The 14,261-nt window shown below is 42.2% G+C and overlaps 1 long non-coding RNA gene across 1 annotated transcript; it reads right to left on the reverse strand.

The window, feature by feature from the left end:
* Positions 1-431: 431 nt before the first annotated feature.
* Positions 432-5,848, reverse strand: LOC140684899 (uncharacterized). The gene is made up of 2 exons (XR_012057851.1): positions 4,525-5,848; positions 432-4,444 (listed from the first exon to the last, which is right to left on the reverse strand). It is a non-coding gene; the product is annotated as an uncharacterized lncRNA (long non-coding RNA).
* Positions 5,849-14,261: the final 8,413 nt, after the last annotated feature.

Here is a 14,261-nt window from a genome sequence, read left to right on the forward strand (position 1 = left end):
AGGACTTCAGATGGCAACTCAAGAATTTCTAGGAACCGCCCTGAGCGCTGGGACACTCCCCACCCTCTGATGCTCCAGTGTGTACCCAAAGGCTTGATATATACAAAAAAATCCCAGCAGTCATGCAGAGATTTGATTAAATTGTAAAATTGGTTGAGTGATTATTTTAATTGAAAAACATATATTTACTTTAAACAAACTCCTGTTTCTCAGCTATGCTTACGTTACACAGATAATTTGGTTTATACTTGAATAGAAAATGTTTAATATTCAGCCTGGGAATAGTTATTTAGCACAAATAACCATTTCTTCAATATTAATTCCACTTCAAGTATTTACATTTTCTTGCTTTCCCTCCCTTGCCCTCTTCCATTCTTATCCCCATCAAAATTTACTTATATTTCCCAGGGAATATATGTGGTTTAGAGAAATGCAAAACAAATGATGGATTGAGTGTATTTGCAATGCCCTTTGAAAACTGTCCCAGTGTTCAAATACTGCTCAGTTTTATTCCTCTAAGCGTTCTGTAGCTTACTGCTGCAACATGTCATCTACACAGCCAGGAAGTTGTACAAGATACACAAGATTCAAGCCAACAGGATAAAATCCAAGTGATCTTTTAGCTAGATTTTGAAATGAGTAGAATTTTGTGACCCAGAACTCCAGAAATTAATATTATCTCAGCAGTCAAACACAGATGGTCCACATGAAGTTTTCTGTGTAACTTCTAATCTGACATGTGAAACATTTTATATAATTTTTAAAAATACACTGTGACTTTGAGCCCTATGCTATTTAATAAAGCACATAGTGTTGCAAAGGAACAAAGACCTGTGAAGTGTTTGGTTCAGGAACATTGCAGGTTTAAGCAACTTTTAGAATTTGTGTAGCTAAAGATGCCTGATTTTTGACAAGCACTGTGCATGCAACTCCATGAAATGGGTGAACATCTTTTAATGCTGATGTGCTGGACACCTGCAAGGAGTTCTGAAAAGTTCAGTTGCTCAAATAGTGGGAAATTTTCCTGTGATTTCAGCAGATGTCTCCCACAAGTACACAATAAAGTGTTTGTCTTTATATTATCAGCAGTTTTTATATTACAAAATAGCCAAAGGTCAGAATTTCATTTTCTCTCGGGCATGGGACTGAAAGAACAATAGCTGAATAACTGTATTTGGATTCCGTCACTGATTGCACTCCCTCAAGATATTCTCACAATCACTTATTCTTCCATTTCTGCCCAATAAAGTGGCTGGAGTTTGGTAAAAAGCTGGAGTCAAAGGGGTGTGGGGGTACAAACACAACTGAGGTAGGTGAGAGGTTCTACTGGTGAGAACATGAAGGAAGGGAGACACTGAGTTCCCAGAGCTCCGGGCATCACCCTCCCTGTGAGAGGATTGAGAAACAATGCATATTTTGGTCATTTGGTTGCTAATGTTCAGAGCAAAATTACATCCTAATTTCGAGTGTTTTGCTAGCAGATGAAGCTTTTCTACTGAAGCCTAGGAAACAGAATGGTGGTGTTTGACAGTCATGTTCAGAGGGGATACCTGGGGCTGCTGTGAAATGCTCTGTGCTGTATGTGGTGAATAGGAGCTGCCATTGCCATGTGAAACGCTGTGACTTGCCCCCCAGGGTGCAGGGGAATAACACTGTCTGGGCAACAACGTTGTAGGAGTTACTCCTACTCAGGTTACTGCTCTCTTCTGTCTCATGGCCTTCCTGTACAGCAAGTTCACATGGGGAGCCATCAGGAGACTGCTGACACTGACTCAGAGCAAGCCTGGCCACTTCTCCTCCTCAGCTTTGCCAAGATAACCATCTCTGCTGGGAAGAGCCAAGGTGGGGGTCTCTTTCTTTACTTTATCTTTACTTTAGAACTTTACATATTAGCATCACATAACATGTCTTTTCACTTAACTAGTTCAGCCATTCATTATCCATTCAAATGGAACCTGGCAGAGCTTCCTGTATTCAAGTTTTTTGGATCAGTAGTTATTTCTGTTATTGGTCCAGAAAACATCTGGACCAAAACATTTGACCTCTCCCTCACATGGAGCTTTTCCTTTCAAACCAAAATTTTTGTTTAAATATTTAAACATGTATTTATTTAAGTAGCAAACCCATGCATCCTCAACTCTTGTCAAATTTCACTAGACTGCAATTCTCTGGCTTTGCTTGTTGTCTTATGGCTCAGCAGATAATGTATTAATGACCTGTACAAAGCCCCAGCAGGATATATCCTAGGGAGAAAATGGACAATGTCTGGATTTCTCAGTAGTCCTTCATTTGGAAATGTTACTCGAAGAGATATTATAACTCTGATGAAAAAAATTCAGCTGCTCCTTTGCAGATACTACATCCATAAGGAAAGATCTTCCATCTTCGTTTGTCTTGATTCAAAAGTTGCTGGTGTTTCCTGTAGGAACAGTAACTCTGTGTTTATTAGTCCAATAAATGGCCGTCACTTAATGCTCCAACCAATGCTCCCAGCAATTACAATCAGCAGGGTTCCCATGCTGTGCATCAGTGACGGTTCGTGAACTTGCTTCAGTAACTTCCCATGAGTTAACACAGCTGAAGCAGACAAGTCCAACTACAATGACTTTGTTTTGCTGGGGGATTTGGAAGCCTGGTTTCCTAAAGAGATTTCCAGCATCACACTGTAAGTCTCTACACCTGAATATGTTGTTACATTCCTTCCAAATTTGACAGACAGCTAGGCATGTCAGCAATAGCAAGATAAACCACTGAGGAGAGATTAAATCCATGCCACTCAATCAGGAACAAAAGTTGACCTGCAATCTCAAGTAAATCTCCAAATACTTCAGACTACTCATAGGAAAAGTATTCCTGCTGTAGGAGACGTTCTGACTTGGGGTTTGTGTGTTACTACCCAGAGATTAGCCCAGCCCTGAACCAGGGAGCCAAAGGCAACAAGGATTTGCAGCTTCTGTTGCTCACAGATCGGTTGATTGTGAAACTCCTTCCTAATTTCACTGTCAGAGATGTGTGTCAGCTTTTGGGCTTTTGTTTTAAATAAGCAAAGGTGTTTTTGTTCCTTTAAATATTGTGCAAGTGTGCTAAGAGGTGCTTTTCCAGTACTTACTTTAGTAATAATTCTTGAGCATAGATGGGAAACTGGACCTGAGGGCAGGGAGCACAGATAGCTTTATTGCATTAGAGAGAATGGCAACCTGAGAACATCTGTGTGGGACCACAGCTTGTAGAAAATCAAAATATAAATGTGCCAGATTCATATAATGTGGTGCAATGACTCCATGATCCCAGAACTCTGCCTGGGACATTTACATTTGGACCATAGTGGTCCTGTGATGAATGCTGACAGAACAGTGAGTTCCTGACAGGTCTCAGGTCTGTTGTGTGGTGGGGGCTGGTTTTCAGCTCTGTGTGTTTAGTAGACCCTCATGGCCAGCTACACACCCTGTCACTGCTGAGGAAAGGTGTTGGACCCGAGCCCTGCTTTCCTGTGGGAAGCCTTCCTCACCTCCAAATCTCAGCAGCATTTCCTGCTCAGTGGAAAAGGAGAGGCGTAATGCTGTCCAGGCTCTGGGTAGCGTTGCCCTTGCGAGGACAGTGGTTCTGATGATAAATATTTCATAGGTCATTCATGTCTGATAAAGGTGAGCAGCAATATATTAAACTTTTCCCATTCCATCTATCTCCTTTTTTCTATGATGTGTTTGCTGGAGTGCCTCACTCTCCTGATCCTTCCTGGTGAGGGAGGAAATCACTTGTTTTGACATTTTCTAAATAGGAAGAGCCAAGACAGAAAACTTCATCTGTTGAAGCAAATTAGATGAGAAAGAGGCACACAGAGCAATTCTCAAAATTCCCCTGAGATGTCCTTGAATTTCTGAGAACCCTGACTCTTCACCAGCAGATTGTCTAAGATGTGGACTTACGTGCCTGACCAACAGAGTGAGCTCACCTCTTTATTTTTTTTCTTATTTTCTTTGAATCCAAGAATGGACCTGTGAGAAATTAAAGTAACTTGGCCACAGTTATCCTGGAAGAGCAAGTTTGCCATTGATGCAGCCAGCAACTTGCTCAATGACCCTTCAAGCTAACCCACATACAAGATCATTTTCTATGAAATGGAGAGGGATGTTTCAGGCAGCTGGCTGGAGAGAGGAGCATGTCTGTGACTACTATTCATAGCAAAAAAGATTTTCTCATTTTCAGTCTATTCTACAGCTGAGTCTCTGTAGACCTCCTGAGTTCAGGAGTAACCAGATGAGTCCATGGAAAACAATTCTACTGAGAGCCATGAAATACAAATAGAAGATATCACCTTGACCCCAGAAATCACCCATGAAGTTTGTTAGAGAGGCTTCAGGAGAAATAAGATGGGAAACAGAAGATACATACAGGTAGCTGGAAATGTCCGGGTTGGTAAAATTCACCACACTTTTGGAATAACCTGCAAAAGAGGGGACAGTGGGTTAACCTTTGTTTATAGAGATGTGTCAAAGGTGTACATTCCTCTTCCCTGCATCTCACCCTTAACTGACTTCTGTTCCCAGTCCTGGTATGCTCCAATGGCCCCTGATGTGATTCATAGAGGGGTGAGAGAGATGCTATGCTGTCTGCAGATAGGAGAAACCAAAACATGGCAATAATTACAGATAGGTAGGTATTATTCTGAAATCACACAGAATTTCACCAGCCAACTCACTCTGTCATCTGCTCTGTCAGGCCCTAGAAAGTTGCTTTGTTTATGTAGGAGGGCAGACAGAAAAGGGATGAAATGCTCCTTTTGTAATGTCTTTTCCAGCATCAAAGCCATTTGTGCTGACCAAGTAACTGCACTTTAGTGACTATATCATCTACCCAGTAACATTACCACTGGTTTGCAGCTAGATAACACTTCTCAGAAATGGAAATTTAATCTATTGGATAACTTTTTTTGAGTAATTGGGGCAAAAACATACAAACAGGGAAATTTTGCAAGGCCAGAGTTTGTTTTTACTTATGACATCCTTTAAAACAAATGTTAACCTTCTGTTCAGAGAATTCCTTGTAGGGTTAAGGTTCAAAACTTGAAAGTAGCAGCCCAGCAGAAGTGTGTAGCAGAAGATATGGCTACAAATTGTGAAGCAAGCTGGGGGCTATGATAAATCTGAATTCTTAAGAGAATATATTAGGGCTGGGGTGCTGCTATTTTGGGTTAGTTCCTCACTTCATGAATTTTTAATACTTACTATTGCAGTTGAATGGTTTGTAGTTTATTCTTTATTTTAAAAAAAATCAAAAAACAAAACCTTTTTAGGTTGGAGAGAGATGGAAGAGATTGATGAATGCAGCCTGGGAGGCTGTACCCTTCTCAGAGGTAGATGTCCTCTGAGCCACTTGAGCTAGTTTGGGATTGTTCTGCATAGCAGCTCTGTCCAGGGTCTGTTCCCATGAAGCAGGACCATTAACTAAAGGCTGAGCATGTTGGATCAGGGGCATTCTCTGCAGAATAGCCCCTTCATGCACTGCAGCAAAACTGGAGCTGGTGCCACTTGGCTGCATTGAGTCCTGTGTTTGTAGATTTAACTTCATTTTCTGCTACAGGTCTCCTGGTATGTAAGAGAGCAAATTCAAGCTTGTCGCTGTGTTCAGTGAGGCAGCAAACTTGCAGGGGGAAATTCCCCTCCTTCTCTAGTTCATGGTGTTCTTCTAAACTATTTATAAATAGGTCTGCTGCAGCCAGTGTTTGCATTTGGAGAGCCTCACTGTTCTCATTTTCAAGGCTTCTCTCAGATCTGAAAGTAAAGGTCAGGTTGACTCCCCTTATTTGAAATAGAGAGGAAGAAAGTTAACCCTGTAAGCAGGTGGCTCTAATGCACTAATTCTCAGAAAAATGAGTACATCTTCCTCTCCCTTTGGCTCCATTTTCATTTCTCTGCCCTCTTCATTAGCTGATGATAGTTCTAACTTCCTGCATCCTTTTAAAGAGATCCCCCTGCAATCATCATCTGGGATTCATGAAATGCAGGGATCTGGTAATCAGCACAAATCACACGCTTCTGGCCCACACTTGCCAGAAGTCCTGGATAAGTTTTCAGCTGAGTTTATGCTTCACCTCTCTCCACTTTACAGGAAAATAACAAATTGGCCCATTTTACCAAAAAAAGTTTGCACCAAAACACAACAATCCACTTCTGAAGGATTATTTTTTGCTGATTGAGAGGTGTTTGGAGATGACAGGCATCTGATCTCATCTTAAGCCTTTAAATTGCTGTAAATCCTGTATCGGTTTACTTTTTACTTCAACCAAATAAGATACTATCCTGCCTTAGAGTTAACACTTTCCAAGCTTGCCTCAGCTGAGTGTTGCACACCAAAGGCATTATTATCTGTCATCACTGAACAAGGCACTGCACAGAGCCACCAATTCATGTGTGACACAGCTAAAACACTAAATAGGATTACATGGCTCATAAGGCAGGAGCCACACACATGTAACAACCATTTTGCTTCTGTATGGGGCCCTTAAAGGGCAGGTAAAATACTGAAATAGCCTGAGATGCTGTGTTGTGTGTATGGGCAAAGGATGTGGGGTCTCGTCATCTTCCAGATGTTGCTATCCAAAGGCTGCAGTAAGAAGGGGGTCAGTGGATATTTACTTCTGTGAGGACCTCAGTGGAGGTCACAGCCTATGTCTGAATGATGAAAATGAGAATGAGGGTGTGAAAAAATTTACTTCTGAAATGCAAAGCACTTATTTTTATTACTTTTATGTCAATATTCAAGAGAACCTTACCCTCCTTTATCCCAGGAGCTGTCTTAGCAGTCTCCTTCAGAACAGAATATATTTGACTCAAGAGGTACATTTATTTTTGGGATGGATTGCTAATAAATAGAGTTTTCTAGGTGTTCTGACTGCAGGGAATGTAATTGGTAGGCAGGTACATTGTGAACCTAACCAAAGAAGACTTACAAGACTAAATGTTGTTTTATTGCCTATTTAAGACTTTGAAATGAAATGTTTGTATAAAAGAAGGTGCATTATCCCAAGACAGTGGTTTTATTTGTTCTATTACTTAACTGAGTGTTACAAACACCCAAGAGGCCTCTGTAAACTTTCTGACTGAGTTGTGAATTGAGGCCAAGGTGAATGTCATGGTTTGACACTGGCCAAATGCCAGGCACCCACAAGAGTCATTTGCTTACCTTCTTCTGCTACAGCTGGGCAGAGGAGAGGGGGAAAAAAAAAAGAATTAATGAAAGGTTCATGAGTTGAGATAAGGACTGGGAGAAAAAATACTCTAGGGAAAAAACAGCTTTAAATTGAAAGGTGTAAAGTAAATTTATTATTAACAGAGTTGGAGGAGGATAGTGAGAAGTAAAATAAGTCCTTAAAACACCTTTTTTTCCCCCAGCCCCTCCCTCCTTCCCAACAACAGCACAGGAAGAGAGGGCATGGGAGTTTTGGTCAGTTCATCACTTGAGATCCTTTTCTGTTCACTCAGGGAGAGCAATCTTTGTTCTGCTATGCTGCGAGTCCCTCCCATAGGCAAAGTTTTTCCAAAACTGCTCTGGCGTGGGTCACTCGTCCATGGGGTGCAGTCCTCGAAGGGGAGGCTGCTCTAGTTTGGAAGCAAGGGCTGTCTCTCTCTATCTTTGGAAGCACGAGCCCTCTCTCTCTGTCTCTGGCAGCAGGGACTCTCTCTATTCGGGTCTCCCACTGGCTCACAGTTTTCTCTGACATCCACCCATTCCAGCCCTTTTCCCATGGGCTGTGAGTGGATCTCTGTACTCCCGTGCTCTTCATGCATTCCAGGGGACAGGGTTTGCTTTACCATGGTCCTCACCATGGCTTGCAGGGGCAGCCAGCAGGCAGAGCTCACCATGGGCCACATGGAGATGGCGCAGCCTCGGCAGCGCATTGCCGTGCGCCGTGCCAGGGATGGCCCTGGCAGCGGTGCTTCACCACTCCTGGAAAAAAAACTGCCCGTGTGATGTTTTGATTTTCTTCTTAAATGTCATCACAGAGGCATTACCAACCTCTCTAACTGGGCCAACAGCACGTCCATCTTCAGAGCCATCAGAGATTGGCTCTGTTGGATATGGCTGAAGCTTCCAACAGCTTCTCACAGAAGCTACCCCTGTGGCTCTCTCCTGCTACCAAAAAATCAGGCAGTGCCAAATCAACACAATGAATTTCTCCCAGTAAGACCCAATCACTGGGTAAAGGTGTTCTTCTTAAGGATGTGTCCTAGTCAAAATGGCTAGAAGTTCTTCTGATCAATAACAGAGCTACTCTTTATGCATTTTTATGGATGTATGAGGTTTTTACCCACTAGTAACATGTACAGGTATAATTTCTTTCAGCACAGAAACACTAAATAATTAATTAATTACCACCATTCGCCTTGGGCATGTTCAGCTGCTGCTTGTTGTGAACATCCCATGGGCTCTGAGGGGTGGTTTCTGCGCAGGCAGTGGCTGCAGTACCCTGGCAAGCAATGGTTCACTCACTGTTTATAAATCTAATTTTCTCTGCTGGTATGTGGAAAAATTGCATGGCATTCTTGTCACAAAATTCCTTTTCTAGTTTTCCTGTGTTTTGCGCTTTCACAATTCTCTTTGGCACAGCAATTATTATTGTACCAGCTGCAATGCTTGCAAAAGGTAACCATAATGAAACCTTCGTAGGCGTCTTGTGAAATGCCAACACTGGTGACTGTGGGCCCCACCACAGCTTTTATTATAGACTTTGCTAGTTCGTTTGGGTATGCTTGTAAAGGCTTTGATGTCATTTACCTCACACGCTATATCTAAGTGAAGCGCCATGATTATTTACCTATAAACCATTTTTTTTTTATCTAGAAATCAGTTGTTTTATTATATTGGATTCCAAATTTACCTTTTTGTAGCTCTGTTTAAAGTATATATACTATTTATATTTATAGTTATATTTATAGATTTACAAAATTTTTATTCACAGAGACCTTAAAAATTGAATTTGCTTTTGTATTTCTTCCATTTATATTGATAAAATATCATACACTAAGTAGTTCCCAGACCCATTACATATGATTTGCCCACTCGTACTTATTTTGTCATCCTTACTTCCTCAGGCTATTTTGACCTTTAAGCCACTGCTAATCCATGACCTTAGTGCTTTTGTCTCATCTGAATTGTATAAGTATTATAGAATAAGGATTGAAATTAACTACTCTTGACTTTATTGTACAATAACAGTCAGCTGATTCACTTTTCTAGTTCCACTAACTTGAATAATAGAGCATATTTAATTACTTTTTTTTTAAATTATTAATTTTTTTTTTTTTTTTTCAGTGTGGGAAGGTCATTTATGAAATATTTCTAAAGGGAAAGTGGAAATGAAAGAAAATATTGATGGTCTGCATTTCTGGGTGTCCAGAATTGCTGCCAAGTGCACAGAAAGAAAACTGAAGCAGGAATGAACCCTGCATTCTGCAGTGCCCACTGCAATGGCAATTGAGAAAAATCTGCTGAGACAAAAAAGAAAAAAAAAAGCACTTTGGTCACAGAGCTGAAATGGAAAAGCAGCAACCATTAAAAGGAACCTTTTGTAGTAAGTCTCCTCAAGCTCTGTCTCTTTCCATAAGACTCAAAAAGCAGAACACCTGTAAAATGTCAGGTTTCCTTTTGGATGCAGGAGAGCAGCATCACATGGCGGGGCCATGTCTCCAATAGGCTGGGCAGTTTGCTGCTGCTCCTGTTCTAGCCAAGCTGACTGATTCTCATTTGAAATGCTATCTCTAAGCTGCTTTTGTTCAATTGCTTACTTTCCTGAAAGGTTATAATCAAAAGGCTATATTTCAGGAATAATTTGGCTCCATTGTATGATACTGGTTTCCAAGTGGCATGTAAATAAGGGGTCACATTTTCCAAAGAGAGCACTGCCCCACCATCAGTGCTGTGAGAAATCTGCTTTGCAGCTCCATGGCTGAATTTAGGGGGAAGCATTGCTGGCAGGCTGAGTCAGTGGCCCAAATTCTTCTCCCTTTATCCATATAACCACATGAAAATTGTTTCTCCTATCCACAGAATGTGCATGAATAATTTGCTTGGCATGGGACTGGAGCTAACTAGCACAATAACTGTGCTTTTGTAAGCTCCATATGTCCCTTGCCTTGGAGCTTTTCAGATGACACAAAACCCTGGTACTGTGACTAAAATGAGAAAAGCCTGGGCAATGACTTCAGAAGCAATTGGGAGTGACCTAGAGCTCATAAAGGATTCTTGGCTTTGATGACGTTGACTCAAGTCCATCAGACTTACAAGTTACATCCAGACCTTATCAAGATCCTGGAATGACCCCTGCAGTGTGCAGAGACGGGTTTTTTAAACCCTGCAAGGGAGTCCAAATTTCCAAACTTCAGAAACACCAGACTCTTTAACTGTACTTTTTGAAATTAGTTCAAGAAGCGAGTGTACACACATTGCCTATCCCTCTCCTTCTCTTTGCACTCGACATTTTTGGTGTAGAAGAGTTCAGTAACGGAAGTGTAAACCTTCTGTTTACATCTATAAACAAGATAAGGTACAAATTGCTGCAATACAAACTTCCTTGCTCTGGCCCTCCACTGACCCCGGCTATAAATGACAAGGACCCCTCTTTCTCATAGTTGCAGGAGTCTCCAGTCTCTAGGGCAAAGTTTAAACCAGCAAACGTGCTTACAAAATCTTCTGTGTGAATTTTTCTGACTGCTGTGCTAGTCACATGCTGCTCAGGGCCAGGGGCTCATGCCTGTGACATGAGGGACAGATGCAGCTGGACCTACATTTGGAGGGTGCCCCAGACACCTCCAGCTGCAGGGTGAGCCTGGGTGCATTTGCACCCATTTCCTGAAGTCAAGAAACAAGCTACAAGCACTTTTGCTGAAGGGCTTGGATATAGAAGGGCACACTTCTACTACATTTTAGACCTACAGGAAACATCTGTGTCACAGTATCTCACGCTCAAGTCTTCTCCTGGAAGCTGGGTCAAATAAATTGGTTGCAAAATATCGAAGATTATACCAAGTAAACACAAGAATAATTAGATTTTAAAGCTACTCGTTCATTGTCTTATTTTTATAGGCATTCACCCATTTCAATGGGTGCAGAAAGAAGAGCTGCCAATAACACAAAAGCTGTTCTAGGCACAGGAACCAAATTCCTTGGTGACCAGGACAGATGACACATGGCTTGAGGGAACAACACAAGAAGAGAGCTGGGGCATGAGAAAAATCTTAGGGAGTGGGGCAGAAAATAAAAGGGAACTTCTGAACCTGACAGCTGTAACTATATCTCCCTGAGAGATGTCACAGCCACTGGCAGTCACACACACACACATCATTGAGACTATGGTGGGTATTCCTAATAGGAATTGTTAATCTGGGATTTCCACAGCCATGGCTGTTGTGGGTGCTGGAACTGGAAGTGGAAACTAAACCATTGTGTGGTACCGACATCAGTGCAGTGCAAGGCTGGACTTTTGAACACCAGCGCTGCATTTGCACAAGGGCGAGAGTTACACTGATATTTCTGTGTCCCCAGGTAGGATTTGTGTCCCTCTCCTCCTGGAGCAGCTCAGCAGAGGAGCACAAGGACATCACCTCCAGTATGGGTCACCCAGCTGCAGGTCCCTGGAAGATGGACTGGCGCTCAGGCAAGGCCCTGTAAGTTTTCCTTGTTTCTGCCCTGTCACCACTGAACGCTCACCGTTGGTGTGCCCTGGAGAGTGTGTGAAATGGCTCCAAGAGGGTCAGGTCAGTAGCTCTTGTGTGTTTAAGCAATGCAGAAACTCCTCTTTTCTTCCTTGTGCTGTGCAGTGGTATGCAAGAGAGTGACTCGGGGATATCTGCAAGAGAGAAGAGCCACAGGGATGGTTCTTGCTCACTGCTTTTAGTGATGCTGCAGAGAGGTGGTGACACAGGATCCCTCACAATGCTTTCAGCAGAAGCATGTCAGCTTCTGAAAAGTGCCAGCTCCTGGCCCAGAGGCCTATTTTCTATACGTAATGGTATCCAAAAAAATTTCACGCAATTAGATACCACTGCCCTAAACCACATGGTTTTGTATATGTACAACCAGAGCTAAAACTTCCATTCTCACTATTCAGAGGAGTTAACTGATGCACAGAATCAAATAGGATAATGTGTTTGTTTTAATGTGCCCAGTTCTACTCATGTTAAGGGGAAGTTGCTCTTTTGGCTCTCCATGTATTTTACAAGCTATGACAGGTCTAGGAGTCTCAGCCAGGGGTGGGCATCTCCCTGTCCTGCTGTTGAAGGAACACAAGCATCCTATTTGTTGGTAGATTAAATGGCTCAGATTGGGATAATTCTCTGTTTTGACGAAGGACTTTGTGTTACAAAGAACCATGTGCTGGAACCTCCTATGAAAACAGCAGAAAGAATGCTGCTGGTGTGTATGAGATTTCTCCTCCCTTCAACAAATGCTATTCTTAGCTGGCTGGCTGGTGTGGAGTAACGCATTAACTGAGTGTGATAAGGCAGGGGAATGCCGATACTGGCCCCATTTTCAGCCCTGTGTTTGCTCTGCCATTAGACAATGGGGTCTTGGTCCCCTAGGAGGCCCTGACATGTCAAAACTATGTCAATTAAGTCAACAAATATCCTTGTGTTACAGTCATTTCCAAATCGTGCTTTGTCCCTTTAAAATTTTTGAATTGAAAGGTTAGGGATATTTATGAATTAAGATGATAAAATATGGGGAGACAACATGGAAACAGCTGGCTTAGAAACATGAGCCTGATTCCCATCACCAGCATTTGTTAGTGTTATTTATGTTGTAATGCCTATGAAAAAGTTGAACGGTCTGAAAACCACAACACGTATATCTCAGCTTCCATGTGTTGGAAGGTAGGAAATTACCCCCTTAGCAGAGCTGCCACATCTCCAGACATACAAGGTGTACTGCCCACATGCACATCTCCTCAGGTGTGCCATTCACCTGCAGGTGATGAGGGACCATAATTCTTAGGAAGGTCCAAATCCTTTAGATAATTTTGGGTAACACTTCTGGCTGGGAAAGGAAAAGAACATCGTGCCCTCACACTGGGTATATGGGAGCTCAGTCCTGGTGTCATTGAATTCAGCCTGATATTGTGGGTAATAGTGCTATAATCCTTACTTCCAAATGATCACATATGGATTTAGAAGCAAGTTGCATGTATGAAAGCAACACTGAGATTACTGACAGGCTGCTTATTCCTACTGGCATCCTTATGGCTCCTTCCCAGCTTATATCTCCTTGCATGCAAAAGACAAAGTAAGGCTCCGTTGAAAAGTCTTGGGAATTTTGAGAGCTGTTCTTGTGTGCTTAGAGTTGACAAAATTAGCTGCTTAATTAATTGGCTGAAAACAGAAGAAAAGTAACACCTACTTGTGCTATGAATAATTCATCAGTGAAAGAAAGTGCTTCAGGATAGTATTTGGGACAAAAATTGCATAACAGTAATCTCAGAAGTCAATTTGCTGCCTATAAAGGAAGGGATTTCTGTCGACTGTCCTCTCTTCAGGAAAAAACCCAACTCCTCTTAACATTGTCTGCAATTGGAAACAGCCTACATTTTTAGGTAATTAAAACTGATGTTCCTGACAAACATTCGCCTCCAAAGAAATGGTCTATTGTAAACGTAAACTCTCAAGATCCTTCCAGGCATACCAGCACACTGTCTCCTAAAAATTCTTCCCAAGCCATCTGGTGCCTTATCTTTGTAGCCAAGCCATACAATAACTTTAAAAGAGGATTGTTGCTCGCAGGGTTTAGTCTCAGGACTACAGATTCTCTTGGAAGTATCTCAGTTCACTCTGAACCCGTTAGACAGGCAGCTCTGGTTGTGTGAATTCTCCACGGCTTTTAATCATGACCCAAAATGTGCAGCTGTGGTTCTCTGAGGAGTTCCCCTCTTCCTGTGGTTTGTAAAGGGAATGAAGGAGTTACAGGGAGAAGCTAGAGATTTCCAAACAGGGATTTACACTCCATTAATTCTCTCTCCAGCATCCCAGCCAGAGTGGCATGACATGAATGTGGTTAGGAAGGCTGCAGCCAATTCACATCATTCTTGTAGCTCTCCTCACACCTGCAAGGGGAATGGATGGATTCCAGGTTTGCTCCTAGAAAGCCTTTGCCATCAAAAAAAAGGTATTTAGTGAGTGAGAAGGCATGAAGGCATAGAGCAGAGGTGGCTGTTGGAAACAGCTGGGAAGAAAAAGACAATTTTGTTTCAGCTTTGCAGATCACCCAGAGTT

Source organism: Taeniopygia guttata, chromosome 12, assembly GCF_048771995.1.
Source record: "Taeniopygia guttata chromosome 12, bTaeGut7.mat, whole genome shotgun sequence".
In the NCBI taxonomy this organism is placed as follows: domain Eukaryota; kingdom Metazoa; phylum Chordata; class Aves; order Passeriformes; family Estrildidae; genus Taeniopygia; species Taeniopygia guttata.